Source organism: Lytechinus variegatus, chromosome 3 (genome assembly GCF_018143015.1).
Source record: "Lytechinus variegatus isolate NC3 chromosome 3, Lvar_3.0, whole genome shotgun sequence".
In the NCBI taxonomy this organism is placed as follows: domain Eukaryota; kingdom Metazoa; phylum Echinodermata; class Echinoidea; order Temnopleuroida; family Toxopneustidae; genus Lytechinus; species Lytechinus variegatus.
In genome coordinates, this window is record NC_054742.1 from 48,296,439 (window position 1) to 48,316,559 (window position 20,121).

The 20,121-nt window shown below is 34.4% G+C and overlaps 1 long non-coding RNA gene across 1 annotated transcript in view; it reads left to right on the plus strand.

Annotated features, from left to right (window-relative positions):
• The window catches only part of LOC121411218, a 35,262-nt gene extending 17,410 nt beyond the window's left edge, over positions 1 to 17,852 (plus strand). Inside the window, exons 2-3 of the long non-coding RNA XR_005969438.1 lie at positions 8,203 to 8,334; positions 16,874 to 17,852. This is a non-coding gene — a long non-coding RNA (uncharacterized LOC121411218). The remainder of the gene's footprint in view (positions 1 to 8,202; positions 8,335 to 16,873) is intronic.
• The last annotated feature ends 2,269 nt before the right edge of the window (positions 17,853 to 20,121 follow it).

A 20,121-nucleotide genomic window follows, 5' to 3' on the forward strand; every position in this document is an offset into this window, starting at 1 on the left:
CTGAATGGACTTTCTGTGAAACGAGATTGTTAATAGCGTTATGAAGAGAAGATAAGCCGATGATATATCCAATAAAAAGATTTCCGTTCGGAATGGATGTGCTATGATCATTTTCACGGTATCAATACCTGTGATGCAAACCCCAAGTGAGTTGGCTAATTTTGATAATGGATGAAATACCCGATACAATCACGAGATGAAAAGTGTATATTATTTTCATTGATGCTCTTGCGATATTCAATTTTACCACTTCCCTCTAATGATTTTTCATTCACAATAACATGGATATAGACTTCGGTATTGCATTGGGAGTTTCTTTCTGGGAAAAAGCGCGAAGTGGGGAAAAATTGAAGAGATCTGTAGGGTTTCCTTTGCTGTTTGGGGGCTAATTATATAAAATGTCCTAAATTCAATTGATTTTAGTACTACTTATTCTCCTGAAGAGCTTAATGATAAAAAAATAGAATTTGATATGAGGATTAAAAAACGTTAAGTGATTCATTTGGCTTGAAGTGCACTACCACGATGATCTGCTTTACAAGCATGACAAGACGAGAATGATCGGATTTAGTAGAAAAACTAACGAATTTAGCCATCAGCTTATGGGATTTTAGTAACAGGACACATAGGCAGGAATATTTACCCCTATATAGTTCTCATTAGTTTGTGTGCATTTTTTGTTGGGGGGGGGGGCATGCTGCGAGAAGTGGCAGTAGTGTAAGATTTTAAGGTTGGGGCAATAGAGGAGCAATGACAAGATTGGGTTATGGGGACGAGCAATTAATTAAAAGTTAGGAAAGATGTAAATTTGGCTTTGGTTTCTGGAAAAAGCAATTGGGAGGAAAATGGGAGCACCCGAAATATCTTTTTTTCTTCGGTTTAAATGATTTCATGCTATCTTAATATCAAGAGCATTTTTTTTATTCTCGATTCTTGTACCCGACTATTCTTGTCTTTCACCAATCGTGTAATAGTGCTCGAACTGATGCAGCGAGAAAAGAAGCATTTAGTATGTCTTGACAGATTTGACGCTCCACTTGACGACATGACAACTCATAGTAATAGCTATTAGGCGTGCAAAATAAATGGAAATAAAATAGTCGTACAGGAACGTTTGCAGATAAAAATCTCATACAAATCTCCATCATTCATTATTCATAGGCTTATTTTTCTCGAATAGGAGGATGCAAGAAGCATCTATAATACTGATTTTTTTTTTAAAGGGAACAGTTGATGTAAAGTCTTCTGCATGAGTGATTTTGTCCTCTTTGTGAACGGATAATGGTGAGTGTATACATTTTCCGATTGGTTGCACCGATTGGACAATTCATTTGTGATAGGCAATCCAGCAATTATTTCTTTTCCTCTATACTCTCGTATCATAATTGTTCGGTATAACATGGAAAAATAGATATAATGCATTTTTATACAGATAAATTTGTAGAATGTACAGGCAAGAGGCAGGGGGGGGGGACCTGCAACCCCTTCCATATCGAATGATGATTACAGAAGAGGTAAAATAATGAAAGAAGTACATAGACAACAGAGTAAAAATAGAGGAAGATAAGGTGAGAATTAAGTGAAGGTTATAGGACAATGAGACTCACTTCAATGTCCTATCCCTAGCATGCCTTGTTAAATAGTAAATGATTTTACGACTAAGATCACTATATAATTATGCTCATTGACATTGAACTCCCTATGTACACTTAAATGTAATCATGTATGGAATTACACCCAATGCGAAAAGACATTTTCAACAGTTACTTCCGACAACTCTTGTCAACCGACTGCCATTATTACCCTTGTACGTAATTTATTGTAAGAAATTTATCAAATTTCTCTACACGCAGTCAGACAGTCGATTGCACCTTATCAGCTATTACCTTGACGTGTTCATTAAAAAAATCTGAATTTGGCCCGCCGCTTGATTTGCAAGGCGTGTAGGAATCAAACTTGTTCATAAAAATCCTTAAACTCTTTTTCGTGTCAAGAGTATTTTGAATTTACAAATTTGTTTAACTGACACGCCGCTTGATTTGTAATGCGTACAAGAAACAACCTTGTAGATAGAAATCTTTTAACTTATTTGGTTTCAAGGAGCATTTAGATATAGTGTGAAATACACCCACGCAAACAACGCATATATCTACGGTAGATATCAACACACTACATGGATACATATCATGTTACTTAATTTATGATTGAAATCTGAATCATATAAAATTTCCATATTAGCATAATCAAAGGTCAGACAAAAGGTAACTTTCATTGAATTTGACCGGACCGGAACGAAGAGAGCCGAAAGACGCGAATAAATGCTAAAGTCCCCAAGGACAAATGGCACGTTTTTTATGCCAATGAACTAAAAATCAGTGGTTAAAATCTAACAGGTACTATCAAACCAATTATGCAAATGTGTGTTTTTTTTCATCTATACTTTATACTAGCCAAGTACGCACTGAAATCATATGCTGAAGAACTTGTTTCTTTAAAGTATAAGAGCTTGAAGTACTTTTGAATTTAAATCATAGAAGAACCACATAGTAAAGGACATCTGGAAAGTCGAACTGCTAAAATTCAAATCAGAACTAAGAATTTTTTGAAATTCCATAATCTAACCACGTAGGCTATATCGTCAAGTAGGTAATTGAATTGTCCTGCACGGCAAAAGGACAAGAGGATAAGAGTGGAATGGTCGAATGGAACAGACACGTAAAAGGCGCCAAAATCTCCCATTCATACTTACTATGATTTGGCGGTTTTCGAGCCCACTTTTAAAAATACGTGTTATTTGTATCGAGACATGATAAATTCTATTGGATATGAAGGAGACGACAGTCTATTAGAGTTTTTTTGTGTGATTATCAAAGTGATTGAGTCCGTGTTTCATCTACACATCTACTTCTTGTATTCACGCATCCATTTATCTATTCGTTAGTTGCTGTTTTTTTTAATCATATTGTTTAACTGTCATTTTGATTGCTTTAAGAAAGTTGACATGAATCCCAAATGCAAGGTGAAACATTCAAGAGGCTATAAATTACAAAAAGTCGAAATGTCATAGAGTATACTCTAGATCAAATATGATACCCCCAATATATTAAAAGGACAAGTGCAGTAATCGGGGTAAGCCTATTTGCACTTAATGAGTGATGTGTCATGATGTCCGCTACCCCTACCAATAGAGAGGCGCCAATATTTTGGAGGAAACCAATAACCCGACTGCCAGTCAAATAGGCCAAACAGGTGGCAGAGAGGTGCCATTGCAAATATGTTCAGTGTTGTCTGACGGGCCACTTTTACCTTGCCACGTCTCACGTGATATATGCGCTCTCGCTCCAGGTAAATACGAAAGCCGGAATAAAGATGAATATTTTATGGTTCGGAGTATTCTGCTCGTTATCGATTTGATGGCTATCAATAATTTATCATACGACCAATAATCTGCTATTAATGGGGGCGATGAATGACTGTCATTCGGTGAAATGATCGCAATTCACCCTACTTGTCAACATACACACAACTCTTTTTGTGTATACATTTTAAAAGTATCTTATTACCTATTTCTTGTTATACATGTAATATAATTTACTTATAGTATGATCATGTACCCCTTCCAAAAAGAATAAGAAAAATCCATTTCCGATATAAACATGCAACCGAAACAGAGCCTCTGCTCCATATTCTTAGTTGCTTATCATATCAAACATGTTGAAAAAAAATACCGTATTCAACATTACATATTTAAACTCTAAGCTTTAAAATGTAGTTATTACTATTAGTTAGGTTTGGGATACTTCAATTTGGAAAAAATACACGAGAGAATTTTGTCACTTATTTGTCGCTTTAGTTAATCCATATCAAGAAAGTTAAATATTACTTCTCAAAGACGCTGTTCTTGAGGCTTCGGATGTATCAAAGAACGATTTAAATTTTGCATATCATTACTCTCACCAACAATTCACGTACAAAAATGCATGCAACTCGACGTCCATCCAATCAATGAACACCCATTTTATCATCGCGACAGTTCGGCTCCGGCACAGAAAAAATACCACTTTTAATTGCTCGTATCTCTGGGATTTAACTGTCCTATATCTTTCTCCATCCCCTTGCTACCCCAGCCTAAAATAAAAAGGAATCAATAACTAGTTCATGTTGTGTATCGACATGTATTTCCTTTAATTGAGATTATCTTGGGAGATGCATCATTTCTAATCAAGCGAGAGAAAGTGAGTGAGAACAAGCACATAGGGTAATCTAATCATCTCTTTTCTCCAGTAATTGTCCTTCGCGCCCCCTACACGTGCTTGAAATTTATTCCAACGCGGGAAATGGCAGGTAAACATTCCATGTGCATGTCGTCTGCACCTGTATACACATGAACCCTTAAAAAAATACATGTCTTTTTCTTTTCGGTAATATTTCAAAAAGCGACCCTTCAAATTTTAGTGACAGAGTTGATGGATATTGAATGGAGGAATGTTAGAGATCGAGCTATCACACGTAAAGCTCCAATCAAATCAGGACCAAAAAAATCTCAGGCTTCATTGTGAGATTCATTCAGTAAGAGTCGACCTTCCAGTCTTTTCTTTTCTACAAAAACATGGTAAAGGATGAATGGCTGAATAATAGTAAACGCGCTTCAATTTTGAATATCAATATTTGATGACTATTGTTATAAAAATAGAGCAATTAGATATTTACACAATGGCCTTGGCATTATAGCAACACGATTAAACATGTCAGTCATCGAAAGATGGATGTTTTCATGAAAAAACCCGACTACATTTAAAATAAGAGAACATAAAATGTCAAACATTTCTACGGATGTCAATATTGTTCTCCTTTTCCAGGGATGCAATTCAAATCATCCGTGAAATAATTGTCATGTTACGGCAATCAATAAAACAAAAACCATTATGTTCTAATGAGAACCCAAAATACGTCATTTATACGTTCGGTTGAAAGGGAGCAGTCATGACTTGTGTTAATTTGTTAAACAACAAATAATGTTATGTATTTTTTACGCAACGTTGTGTGAAGTTTACCCATGAATTTTGCTTTTTGTCACCCAATTTTTACTGAAGCTAGCTTGTTTAGATTTTGTATACGCAGCCCATTTAATTTCATATCTATTTATCTACCATTTCTATTATTATAAAAAAAAATCGTTATAAAGAGTGTAACCTGTTCATTTACAGCAAATCGATAATCATTATAACGCATTCATATTCTTATATTAATATTTTTTCAAGATTGCCATCCTTTCTTATACATTTAATCAGAATCATAATTGACAGATCGTTACCAGCTCAATTTTATTTCTCTGTTCTGTATTCCATACATTTCTTTAATTGGAGTACATGAATAACCCGAAATATTAGAAATAGACATTCAAAAAAGACCTTATGAATTCGAATAATGTTTTCTACTTCCCTTTAGAATACAGTAACATTTTTGAAGCTGCCTGTTCATCTCGTCATTGTTTTTGCTTCAAATCTGTCATTTTCCCAAGAGAGAGAAAGAGAAAAAATAAAAGATAAGATGCAGGTTTGAATGAACCGGAACACCTATGGAGCGACTTACTTTTTCATTCATATGAAAGGACGTCAATGAAAACCCCCGAGGAATACCCGTTGGCGGATAATCGAGTTATAACAGCAAAAACATTTTCCGAATTCTTACGAGACACTTAAATGCAAGTACCATTTGATCAGCGAGTACTTGAGGAATTGAAAGAAGCCTGCTATATTGATTTGAATTTTCACGCCACCATACCCGATTGAAAAATCGTACTGCTGTTTTCTCGACTTTCAAATAAATGGAAGATCTTTGGCTCGTGACACGTAAGATCGACATAATCTATTGTGATTGTCACGATTTCAGGGAAACATATTGTTGAAATAACGATGATTTATGAAGCAATATAGTTCTTTTTCATCAAGACATGTATATTGTGATAGGGGAGGGGGATCAATGAATTTACGAGGTAAAATTCTATCCGAATAAATTGATCGTATAACTTTACAATCAAACTATACTTCGTTTTTGATGCAAGGTGTATCTCTTTATGTTGGGTTTACATGTTGAAAATGTATTACGCCTACTACTTTATATAATTATATTACTTTTCTTTGTCTACTACTAACTGTTTATTCTTGATGAAAATTCGCTACTTAATGTCCTCATTGTACAACTATATATATAGCTGTGAAAATACGCACATTTCTGATATACTGTAATCACATAATCACATAATTACATAATCCAATAAGTAAATGATAATAAATAATAAGTAAAAGTAATGTTCGTTAGAAAGATACCATGCACAGATAACAACGCAAATAAAACATCAAAAATGAAAAGTGCTGTAGTTGTAACTTCATAATTTTTTTTACAATATTTGAAATTGATGATGTTCTTTTATCAGGTGATTAAGGCTCGTTTCCAATAGCATATCTTTAAAATTCACGCTTTATACCTTTCACACTTTCGAATCAAATTATGCGAGTGGGTTTTCCTAAATGTCCTTCAAAAATATGAACGGCTTAAGGGCATGGATTTTTGAAAACATGGCGCGGACCGGTCGGTTGCATTATAGAGGCATTTGGGACTTTTATTGTTCATCTTCAACGCTCATCTGTCTTTCTTTGTTACTGGGGAAAGCTTCCCCATCTATCACAAAACGTCATAATTCCTGTATGACTGGATCATTCAATTCGCCTGAGGTCAGAATTGTGTGACAATAGAACAGTGTCGAAACACTCGTAGGTACTTCAGAGCGGAGATTCATAACGCAAGCCATCGATATTTATGGAGGATCGTGTTCTGCCAAATAGAAAAAAAATGGGATGAAGTGCAAGTGTGAATCTGGTGATAGAGAACTATGGATATTGATTACAGCTAAGCAATTGTATTAAGGGAAACATATCGCACACGATGATATCAATTGCTTCGCCCACTCCTATAGCTCACTAACGTTATTTGCCTCAAGCTATGTAGATCATCCTTGTAAATCGGATATTTTGTCTTTTTTACCTTTCCGATTTGTGAATTGTTTCAATTTCCATTGACTTTTCGTCAAACTCATAATCATACAATGGCTTTGCATAATATGCAGAGCAGTGAATCTATTCATACCAAAATGTCTCCCTTCTCTGATCTGATGACTCCCATCTTCACCCCATTATCACCTCGGTATACGTCCGTTTCTGCACAACCTATATCTTCTTACAACTCCCCTGTCTCTGCATGCTTTACTCTTTTCCTGGGTATATACATTTTATGAGTTTTTGATACTCGTCACGTCACGAGGGCACTGTACTATTCTTACTAAACAACTTAAATCAATCACAGATACCAAACTGCGAATGTATATATTTTTGTATCATTATACTCGCTATCATTAATCAGAAATACGATGTTTAATCATCGCTTTTGAATAAGACTAATTATCACAATTTCATGAGGGATTTATAAAGAGGGGTGCTGACAAGCCCCTGCCCCCAAGAAATAACTGAAGGTTATTTTGGTCAGAAAAAATGACAAGTAAAAAAAGATGTTCATTCCCAGATGGAGAATTGGGTCAAAATATATCCTTTATATCAGTTCATGTTCCATACATTTAACATACCAACCCAATTTCCAGGGGTACGTGCTGACTATGGTGTACCACCATGCGCGACACCTGCAGAACAAAATCTCAGGGGTGCTTCAGCCCCATTTCCGAGGGCCATACATTTTAATGTAGTAAATTTATATCGATTACTATTTTTGGCCTTGGCATATAATTTCCAACAGAAAGCAAAATAGATTTTTGTTAACGATTCATGTTCATACTTGTTTCCTTGGCCTATTCCATACTCATGAAAACTATACGTATTTCAAAAGATATTGGTAAACTTTACATAATCAATATGTCTGAATAAATATTCAAAATTTACTATTTCAGTGGCAGATTGATAATGCATCGCTCAATTACCAATAGAAAAATGAATCAATTACATTCATTTTATTGTACATATAATGTTTAAAATCGTTGGACAAACTAATTCGGTCTCATGCAGTTATATTTTAGACCTGAAAATATATACGATCTTTCACCTATTTTTTCTCATTAGAGAAAGAACTAAATCATATTTGCAGCATTCAGACCTTATCACGATGTATTTTTATTCATTTTGTTTGCTCTTGCAGGAATGCAGCTAAACTACTCTTACATAAAAACACAGAACCTTCGACGCCATTTCCACGTGAAGACGATGAAGTCAGGAGAAAGCTTTCTGATATCCTAGACAAATTGCAATGGAATTTAAATCTTTGAAATTGGTAAGTAAACAATTCACAATCAAAGAAAGCTCACTACAAAAATTTCGTCGTTCGCCAAGTAAAAGGGAAATATAACCCTTTCGATTTCCAGAAAGATACATTTAATTTTATTTACATACTGTATCAGAAAATGTAAAGAAAATTTGTCGAGAATATCGGCCATATTGCCCTTTCACTTAGCGAAAGATGATTTAGTTATGAAAAAGAAATAAATGATAATGAGCACAGACGTTTGGCCCCAAAACATCATACTTCTAATGTGAAATAAGTCACATTCTTATAGTTTTACTTTATTTTTCATTACACAGTGATCTACATAATGTGGTTGATATCTGCAAACTGATATTTTTATTCTCAATGCGAACATAAGTGAAAACAAAATATTTACAATTGACCTGAGGATATGTCGGCATTTTGAAAGAATAATGCTATTTTCCATTCAAATATTAAATCCGCTTTACACACTCGATCCCAACTTACATTTGAATTTTCAAGTTTTCATGTTCTTTAATTTACACTTCACTCATAACAATATATATTTAGACTTTGTTATGCTTATTGCTCATACAAATTATAACAAATCTCTTAATATTCTCAGTCTAAGAAAAAATAAAACCAATCATACAAATAAGCGCAACGAGAGAATCTCAGGTCTGTTTTAGAATTAAAACCACAACAACTTGCAACAGATTATGCCAAGATGGATATCACTGACACACACACCCACCCACACACCCATTCACTCACACACACACACACCCACACGTTCACACACACACACAAAGGAATGGCTATTTTTTCATTCACTCGTAGGTCTCATATATGTTTAACATCTTTTGACGTGAGAATTTTGTTAATGTCTGCCTATAGCAAACATTATTTTATGTCACAGTCCCATCGACAGAACGGACCCGAGACCGACCATAGCTATTGCATTACATCCAATGACATACCATCGGTCGGTTTGGAGTCGGTTTTGTTCGTGTAACTGTAGCATTGCAGTTACTGCATAATTCAAATCTCATTTCATTGAATGGTGCAAACGTGCTTAATCAATATTTTTACGATAAAAGGAATTAATTTGAAAGTGAAGTCACTCGCAGATAAAACATTTTCTTCTTTAACGTGATGGAATGATTTTTATCTTTATTTTTAAACATGCAGTCATACAAGCTATTATAAAAAGCACGTGGGTAGAGTGTTATAGTTCGCACGAGTTAGAATTTAAAATGCACGAATTACACTCATGTAATCAGATTGTGTGATTCACGTTAAAGTTCGAAAACATATATCCGTTCATATGTGTACTAAATTAAGTAGTTCCAATGCCAATATTCACAGCTTAAAATAGCTTTGAATCATTTAATGTGAGGGCCGACTATCACTCTAAAAAAAAACAAAAAATCATCAAAATAATCATAGATTAAGGGAAAACATGATGTATAATGAAATATCATACAATGGTCTTATCAGAATTGAATTTGATCATGATTCGCCTACAAGATGATATAGAAATGAATAGAATAATTGCAATCAGCTGACCCATTATCATTTGGTTATTTGAAAACTCTTTTGGATAAGTTTTAACCATCTTTAATTTTCATTGTTTCTTTTAAGAGCAAATGATGCGTGTTGACTGCATGTAGCAGCAAAAAAAATGAGAATCTGGTAACTATATTAAGGTATATACACAAGGAGAAATTGAAATAGATTGATTGCCTGTCATGTATACATAAAAATAAACTTATCAACATTTCATTGTATTTTATCAGTCAGAATTGGTAAAAGTCAAGTCAAAATGACAAAATTCTAGTAACATAATTTGACTTTATATCGCTAGGTATCTGAAGTGTGTCAATACTTAACTGACAAGATCAAACATGTTAGAAATAGAGCGAGTAAAACTAATACTCTCTTGTTTAACTTGCAATTGGGTGTCCTATTCTCGCCATAATCCTTTTAGTTTGATTTTAGAGTTTGTATTTCGTAAATCACAGTGATATCCCGCCCCCGTTCGTGTTGTGTTTGATCCTTATAATCGAAGTGTTGTGTTATCGAGATACAGCCTTAGAAGAGTAAAAGCCTTTAGGAAGCATATATAAATCAATAAGAGATGCAAAATTACAAGGAAGGAAAGCATGCAGATTCTTGTACATTCTGTACATTACAATTGTGTATGCATCCTTATTTCTTCAGTAACACACACCCTCACAAAAAAAAATATTCTATAAGCGTTTCAAACATGTCCTACTCTATCAGTTTATGAAAAAAAAGCATTGTGTGACAAAACGTAATAGAGGAAAAAGAATCAATCGTCGAAATCACTAAAAACGCTCCGGTGTTAAACCATGTTATCCAATACTCATTGCATGTAGTGATCTATGAATGCAACCTGTCATCACATTTATGAAATGGGTCATTTGGGCTCCCCCCCCACACACACACACCCGCATACACCTCACACACTCACCAAAATTAGTATCGTAATGGAACCTTTGATGTCGCATGTCCTCGCATTGTATAGTAAAAATAAAAGCCATTGGTGTGTGTGCTCTTTACAAACTCGTCAAAAAAAAAATCCTGTATTTAATTTAAAGGGGTACTCCAGGCTGAAAATAATATGATGTGAACAAAGTATTTAACAGATTTTGTTGCTGAAACTTTTACTTAGGAATAATTATTTTAAGCCGCGATTGCCGCCTTTGAACACTGAGAGGGAAGGGGATGGGGCGCATTGGCAATTTTTTTTTCATATGACTCGTATAAATAACCATTATTATAAAAACAAAAACAAATTATTAAAGAAAGAAAATACCTCCATTTAAACTTCCTCTTTACGTGGATCGATTTTCCTTGATGTTTTTTACACCATGTAATTTCATAAATATAACATTTTACTTATATTTCATTTGTACATTATCAACATTTGAAATTGAGCATGAACTCATCGGGTTCAACGTGGGTAAGAATGGGAAAGTTCCTTGTGATAATGATGACGATGATGTTGCTCTTTTATATCACTGAAAAGCGATCGAATAATAGAACTTCCTTTTCTTTTATATTTTTGGTAAAATGTATATACGTGCATATTCTGAAGAGTTAGTAATAACCTACATTGTAAAAAAATATTGGGTAATTTTTTTTACCACCACGAGGGTAATGTGTCCAACCAATTTGGGGCAGTATTTTACCCAATGCGGGAAGCATATTGTCCAGTAAGATTAAAGAATAAGCAGCAATTACTTTAGAATGGGCAAAATTTCCATCACTCTGGATAAATAAAAATGCCCAAAAGTAATGCCCAATGTTGTGGTTGGACACATAATTACCCTGATGAATCACTTTTACTTAACAATTTTTAGAGTGTATCCTACAAGGCTCAATATTGGCCCAATCTTGTTCCTCTTATGCAAACATGACTTCTTCATTGTATTTCAATATTACAGCTTTCAATTAGCATGCAGGTACACTCTAAAAACACTGAGTAGAATTTTACCCAATATTGGGTATTAACCCTAAAAAGACTGGGCTATTTTGGAGGCTAGAAAAACTGGGGGGGGGGGCCCAAAAGGCCCCCCCAAGATCTCGGCCGTTGGTCGTCCGATCGCAACCAAATTTGGCACACACATCCTTTGTCATGTCCTCTAAAAGAAAACATAGTCAAAATACTGATATTCATTGTATTTTTTAATATATGCATAATTAATTATGCGAATATGCAAATTTTTATCAAAAAATTGAATTTTTCATACTTTGGTACCTATTGCGGTCCATAAATTCCCGTTTCAAGGTTTTCAGCTGTAAGAAGAGGTTGTTTATCATGGAATTGTGTTATTTCGTGCTTGAATTATTAGATATGCTTATGCAAATTAGTAATTACTAAATATGCAAATAAGTACTCTGCACGCGTTATGTAGAGAAATACAACATTTGGCATGTTTTATTGCATTACACTCTCTTGCAATGAGCCAAAGCAATCTTGGAAGATAAACAAGTGATGTGTTACATGTACACTAGCTGGTGAAAACAAAGCATAAGAGATATCACATAATTTATGCAAATTATATTCATAATTAATTATGTGAATATGCAAATTTTTATCAAAAAATTGAATTTTTCATATTTTGGTACTTATTGCGGTCCATAAATTCCTGTTTCAAGGTTTTCAGCTGTAAGAAGAGGTTGTTTATCATGGAATTATTAGATATGCTTATGCAAATTAGTAATTACTAAATATAGTTGTGCAAGCGATTCTGGTATTTTGCACTACTTTTCTTATGTTTTTCTTTGATTTTAATTTCTTATGTATTTCTTTATTTTGCATTTCTTATGTATTTCTTTATTTTTTTTATGCAATGTTTTTCATTATTTTCATATCCTAGAACTGCTACTTGAATTCACAAGTGACATGATATAGAAAGAAACAAATAAAAATGTAGTTAGAAAACAATGTGTATAACATTCATTCAAATACCATACACTTTACACACAAACGAATACAAATTTCAATTTCTTACGTGACATGTGATACGAAAATGTTACGTAACTCCGCAACCGCGGCATGGGGGTATACAAATTCGATATCAAAAGTTGCGCAAAACTCAAGAAAAAAAGCCATGAAATGGCGGCGCAAACGCTTCATGTGCAAAAAAGTTATCGCGATTTATGTCTTTTTAGGGTTAAGGGATCATGCATGTTTGCTGAGTATGTTTTTTTTTACCCCACATTGGGCTATTTCAATGAATCATTGCGTAAAATTTACAAAATATTGAATATCTTTTTACTCAACCAACAGGCATGTTCCCATTTTACCCAGTATTGGATAAACCTTTTTTAGAGTGTAATACTGTTATTCTAAATACTTGGGAATAATATTTTTATCCAAGTGAAAATTGAAAATTCGCTGAAACGTGGTATTCAAGAAAAAGGATTGCACTTCGTACGAGTCCTTTCTAAATATAATAAATCTTCCTAATTGACGGTGAATAAACCTAACCCATTCAAGCCAAAAACAAACCATGATGATAGTGGTAATAATATCACATTGACTCAAGATGTTTTGTGTAGGCATCGATTATCCAGATATGATCTGTGTGTATAGAATCAAGATCCAGTGACAATGTGGTAGGTAAATATTGAAAGGACACCATATTCATAACTAATCATGCTTTCTACACCCCGGGGGCTTGCTCAATTTCAAAAACGATTAGAGGTTCTTCCAATACAACTATACATCTCAATATCCTCAGCGATCTACGCGCCAATTTACCCTTTAGTCAATGCCCAATCAGGCATCTTTCTCCTATACATCATTCCAATCGATGAGATTTGTTCGCCACTAGCTAATCAAAACAAGCACACCTCGTGGGTATTGGAAGTAGAGAAAGGAATACAATTTTACTACATATATAGGCGCGGTAAGGAGCTAGCTCGGTTATCTTTATTTCATAATTCACCCATATTCCTCTCTTTGCTCATTTTAAGATATCGTAATGTGTTCCATTTCTTACTTTGTGAGATCAAAAATAATTGTTGGGTACACATACTTCAATAAAATGTTACGAATGTATTGTCCTTACATGAAAACAACAGTAAGTTCCAATTGTGTTGAAATAAGGTAAATGAATTGATGAGGATACAATAAGGATTTTTAGGTATGTACTCGGTTTCTGGGGTAAACATGTAGTATTACATTCGCTTTCATAAAGCGAAAAAGTGCTATTGCACTGTCTTATTTGACAATATCTCAATATAGCAATTTCGTGTCGCTAAAGAGATTTTCAAATTTGGAAACAAATTTTTGAATTTCAGAAAGGCAATCGTGATGGAGACAAATATAGGCATTTCCAATTTACGCCAGATATAATAATGTGATGAGATGAAAGATACAATGGATGCTGGCTTTAAAAATAGACATCAGACGACATGCATCTCTATATTTATTCGCTGAGTTTTAAATTATCTACACTGTTGCACATATTTTAACCTGTTATGCTTTAGCGGATCATATTTACGTTTGTACTTTTGGGGGAAGAATATGAACTTTACAGGGCGACGCGTTGCAATGATTGATATAGATTCCTTTACTTCCAACACCTCCTAGAATCACTTTCTCAGATTGATGGTAAAAATATTTTGATCGCACAGCATTTAAACCCCAAGGCATTCATATTCATGATGTCTATCAGAATCGCTTAGTTATACACCATGATTGATTTGCTGGAGAATTAACCTTTGCAGCAAAAGTACATTTAGAAAAACTATACACCATGAGGATTTGATGGTTGTGAGATTACGTCGTACTTTGGACGAATCCACGTTCTAATGATGCTATCGATGAAATACCATGCGAGTGTGATTCAGAATGGGTGTTGTCCAGGGCCTTGGAGTTTGTGTGATGTTGTTCTGCCGACACGGCACCCCGGTGTGGATTTCAACAATCGAAGCGAGTTCGATGATTCCCCGCCCCAGAGGGGAAGAGAAGATATACCCTCGTGGAGATATCACAAGATGATTGTGCGAAAAGATGGGTAAACAATACTCCTAGCTTTCAGAGTTTGGATCAAACAGATAGGGCAGACTCGGCAATGCTGTCTAAACAAGAGATGACTTGTTGTCCGAACGTAAAAGTTTTTTCATACTCTCCTATCCAATATTCAGACGATCTGAAGGATATTGTCATGAAATACCTATCGGGTGTACACAAGCCTGAAGAAGATACAGGCATCTCCTCTCCCCTTCTTATAGGGTGTTTTTAAAGGACAAGGGCATTTCACTCTACAATTTAAATTTTACGCAGTGGGAGCGGGCCTTTAATGCCCAACAAGGAGGTAGGGTTAACATGAATAAGTTGAACTGATATATTCATATATATTCAAAGTCCATAAGCTTTGTCCAGGAAATACCAGGTTTCAGTATATCTAACGTAATTTTATTTTGCTGAAATGCTCAGTGTTTCCTCAAAGGGTTTATGGTTTTATGATTTCAGTTGGGTTCTGTTCGTTTGAATTATGTAAAAATTAAATATGATTGAAAGTTATTACTTTTGTTTTTACATTTTGATTAATATAAATTACATAGAAGAAACATAAAAAAAAACACTCGTCCACTCTTTGAAATAGAACCAAGCATTTTAAAATGTACAGTCGTGCTTATAACAGATTGAGTCCAGTTAAACTCTTGACTCATATAGGTTGCTTCAGAGCGATTCCTTAAGTCAAAGGCGGATAAACAAAGCTCGGAATCTAAAATGTCTTACCTCGACTGAACGTCACTTGAACTTGAAACATTGCCGCCCCAATAGCAATTGATATGAAGGTATGAGAAGACAAGGAATAAACTCGATTAATCCCTCGTTCATATCTCATATCTCCTAAAACAAATAGACAGTGCAACATGGTATGAGAAGGAGTAGATAGGTGATACCCAAAGCAAGCAAAAAGTTATCATGTACCCCTGTCATGTCGCTCCTTTCCGCCATACATGCCAAGCTTCTGTTGACACCGCCTAAGTGTAATGTATCACCCATAGACCTAAGGATGTTAGCTTTTCTCGCCTACGTGCTTACGCCTTTTCTCTCTGTTTTTCCTTTTTTTCCATTTGCAATAATCATGAAATGATGTGAACTGTAATTATTATTATGGAGGAGGATATTCGAAAGTGTCAAACTTCCTTTTGTTTATCGAAGCGTCGAATAGAGGAGTAGATATTTCTTGGAACTTGTACTTTTATATATAGTTGTCACATTAACACGGAAAAGCAAATACACATACTCCCTACCCCTAGTCACGCACTCTCTCTCAGGAATCCAACTCACAAAATGAGTACAAACGAATGAAACAGATCTTTCACGTTATTTAACAAAGAAAATTCTGATGCAAATTCCAAAAATACAAGTATCTGTTTCAAAAAGTACCATTACCCAAGAAATGCTTTCATGTATTTATGTAATGCCAATCTATAGAACTCCCGTTAAAAAAGCTCTCTGTTTCTAAAGCAGCTGAAACAAAACAACATATTTTTTAATGGAAAATGGGTGATTCTTTTTCATGCTAGGCCATTCTAGGGCACTGTTTTATGTAATAATACTATGACTTTTAAACCATACAAATATGGTCTCCGAATCCATTATATAAATGTATATGAGTGTTCAAGGTAAATTACATCAACTAATTACTGATCGGTCAAATCTAATAGTGATTTGTTTGATCTCTTTGTCGATATCAAAAAGAATATAGAATATATCATTCAACAAAAAGAATACTATTGAATATATTTTTAAAAGGTTGGTGAGTATGACTGTGTCGGTCCGATAATGGTCAAAGCCTATCAACCACAATTCTGGTAGATTCTAACCAATGAATATTGATTGATTTTGACTATTTTTGTCGGTCGGACATATATTTACTATACTAACGAACTGACCAATAATTTTTAATAGTTTTACCTTCCTCCCGTTGGCATTGTTTAGTCGAGTTATTGATCAACGATAATGTACCAGATTTCCCACTTTTTCTGTTCTATTTTTCTTTTCATGCAGGGCTATGTTTTCTGGAGGATTAAGTTTACTTTTTTCTAGACCACCGTTATAATACACCTCGCTGAAAATCAAGCAAGGACAACATCAGCACAGTCTAAGTCAAACCCAACCAACACATTGGACAAAACATCTACGGCAGATCAAAGCACCTATGAAGTGAATAGAAGATTCATCTATTTCATCTTTAGAGATCTGTCGAGCCAAAGAGCGAGTCCTCAGAATAGCTCAATCTTCTCCTTCAACAGTCTAAATTGGACATCGTAATCAGCTTATAACGACTCACAATTATTTACCTAAACTACACGGTAGCTGTTTATTCGCAAACATTGCAAGTACCCTCAGACATTTTCGACCATAACTTGTTTTTTAATCGATTCGACCGAATCCTTCATATTGGCCGACGTCCCACGAAAGAGAGGAAACCAATTGCGACTCGTATTACGCGAAGATGTCAGATTATGATCACTGATCTCTTCTTTTCTGTCTATTAAAACAACCGTCATGACAGGAAGTCAGCAAGAGCTTCCAGAAAAGAGCAAAATGGTACGACTGACGCTCATTACGCTTGGGTTCGATTTGATCAATTCTCTATATGGCATGCATATAGTTAATACATTTCAAAATATTTGATTTCCATTGTCATCTTAGAGTTCTGACTTTACTTTCCCAGTTATGAAATTATCATTTTAGAATGACGTAGCAGCATGTATCTATAGCAAAGGAATTACAGTTCAATGAAATGATCAGTCTTTACTTATATCACTATTTGCATTTATAGCGTCAGTAATAGATTGTTACTAAAATCAATTACTTTGTCACCAAGAATCAATTTCAGCACCCTGTGTAATGCACCTACGTGAATGCCGTATAGGAAATGATTTTATCATAGAAGTCAGAACTTGGTGCTTGTCGAGAGGTATCGAAACAATGTTAATTTGTGAGAGAAAGATCCTACATAAAAGTAAATAATAAAATACTAGTATTCCTCAATAAACAAATTTCATTATCATTATTAATATCAATTATACTAGTAGTAATCTTAATACTATTATTAGTACTACAATAGTAGTACTATTAGAAGTAGTAGTAGTAGAAGCAACAGCAGCAGCAGCAGCAGTAGTAGTAGTAGCAGCAGTAGTAGTTGTAGTAGTATACTACTGCAACTACTACTGCTGCTACAACTACTACTACTACTGCTGCTACTACTACTACTGCTGCTGCTGCTGCTGTTGCTTCTACTACTACTACTTCTAATACTCATACTACGACTACTACAACTACTACTGCTGCTGCTGTTGCTTCTACTAATACTACTTCTAATACTCATACTACGACTACTACTACTTCTACTACTATTACCCTTGTGCGAATTTTAAAATTTCAACTGTTATTACTACTTCACGACGACGACAATTACTACACTACGACTGCAATTACTTTTACTACTACTACTACTACTACTACTGCTGCTGCTGCTGCTGCTGCTACTATTACTGCAACTAATACTACTGCTAAACCATCACCGAAATGTCTACTTCTTCTCCTACTACAACTGCTACACTACCAGACTCAAAGCAATGTACTGTAACATTTTACCAATATTTAGTTAAGAAGGCATGACTACATGTTGTGGGAGTAAAATTTGAAATATTTTGAGTGTATAAAATACATGCCTCGTGGACTACTACATTGCTCTTTTTCTTCCTCCGTCCTCTTTTTTTTTCTTATTCCCTTCTCATTGTTGCTAGTTTTGTTCTTCCTTTAGCTATTTCTTCTTTAAATACTCCTTACTATCTATCACCACACACATCTGATAAATATATGGTATATTCAAGGCATGTCCTCTTTCTCTTGTGATGACTACGATGGCAATGCTGATAGTGGATATTCACATGATTCTGTATCACATCAAAAGTTTGTATAACTCATATAATAACTCACAATGTAGGATAAATATAAACAAAGATAATATGAAAATTTATAAGAAAAACACCTGAATGCATGTTATCACAGTAATACAAGGAGAAAGATAATGGCATGGATGTGGTGAATAGTAAGAATAGTATTTAATGATGAGTAATGTTTTTTTTTACCTTCACTTAGCTGTATGCGACTCGCAATCCCGTAACCACGCGACTACTTTCCAACAACAATAATAACAGTAACAACAGTCAAATTCAATCATACATGCTCAGTTCACGATACATGTAGGCTATCTCAAAGGATTTGATAGGTATATATGATTATTTTTAAACAATCCGATGCGATAACATTACAAAAAATAGCCCCCATTTACCCTGTTCTGTTGTTAAGATATAAAGCATGGTTCAATAAAAAGAAATACCTGAAAATGCGCTTTACATGCATTTTCATGTGCTTCCAGAAAGTTACTATAGAATACACCACGCTAGCAGTTGATCGTGCATAACTTATAGGAAATTGCTATTACTTATGGCAACATGTGGTCATTTAAAAATATACGTATTCAGACTGTACTCGACACTTCTTGTATAATTCTCATATAATGTCTATTTCAATATTTTAAAGAAAGGGTATACATACACGAAGCATCCGTTTATTGTCACCCCTGAATTAAGCTAAGAACAATGCAATTAAAACTATGTTTTACTTTTGTTGTGCACTACTAAATCGGACATCAAGTGTGAGTGATTTCGTCTTCACAATTTCCTCAATTTATAGTGACGATGTGTAATGTGATTATCAAACATAATTATCAAGAATGTAAAGGTATGCAAGTACAGTTTTAAGTACAATGGTTGGTAATGATTTGCAAAGGAAGAAAATGTTATGCAATGTCTAGAAAGCCCATTTTTTCAACAAAAAAAATCTATACTTGCACTTTGAATGTAAATAGGGGAAATGTATCTATTTCTTATTTTTGCTCATGTAAGTATCGATCATGTTTAAAATGAAACAATTGTTTGTAAATCTTGTACAAAATGTTGGAGATGAAAGCCAGACGATGTGCTTTAATTATATTGTAATTTATTTGATTGTATGATTATCTTGATAAATGAAAAGTGACTTACCGCTGCGCTAGAGTATATAGATGTCGTTGCAAATTAAATGGGGCTACTGAATTCAATTATGCTGTCCTTAATTTTGTTTCCCTTTCATGTCATTTTTGATAAGATAAGTTTGAAATGTCGGTAAGAAGTAAAAAAAAAATATAGGAAAAAAGTGCTCGCTCATTGAATCGATGTGATCCAATAATACTTGAGTTAAAC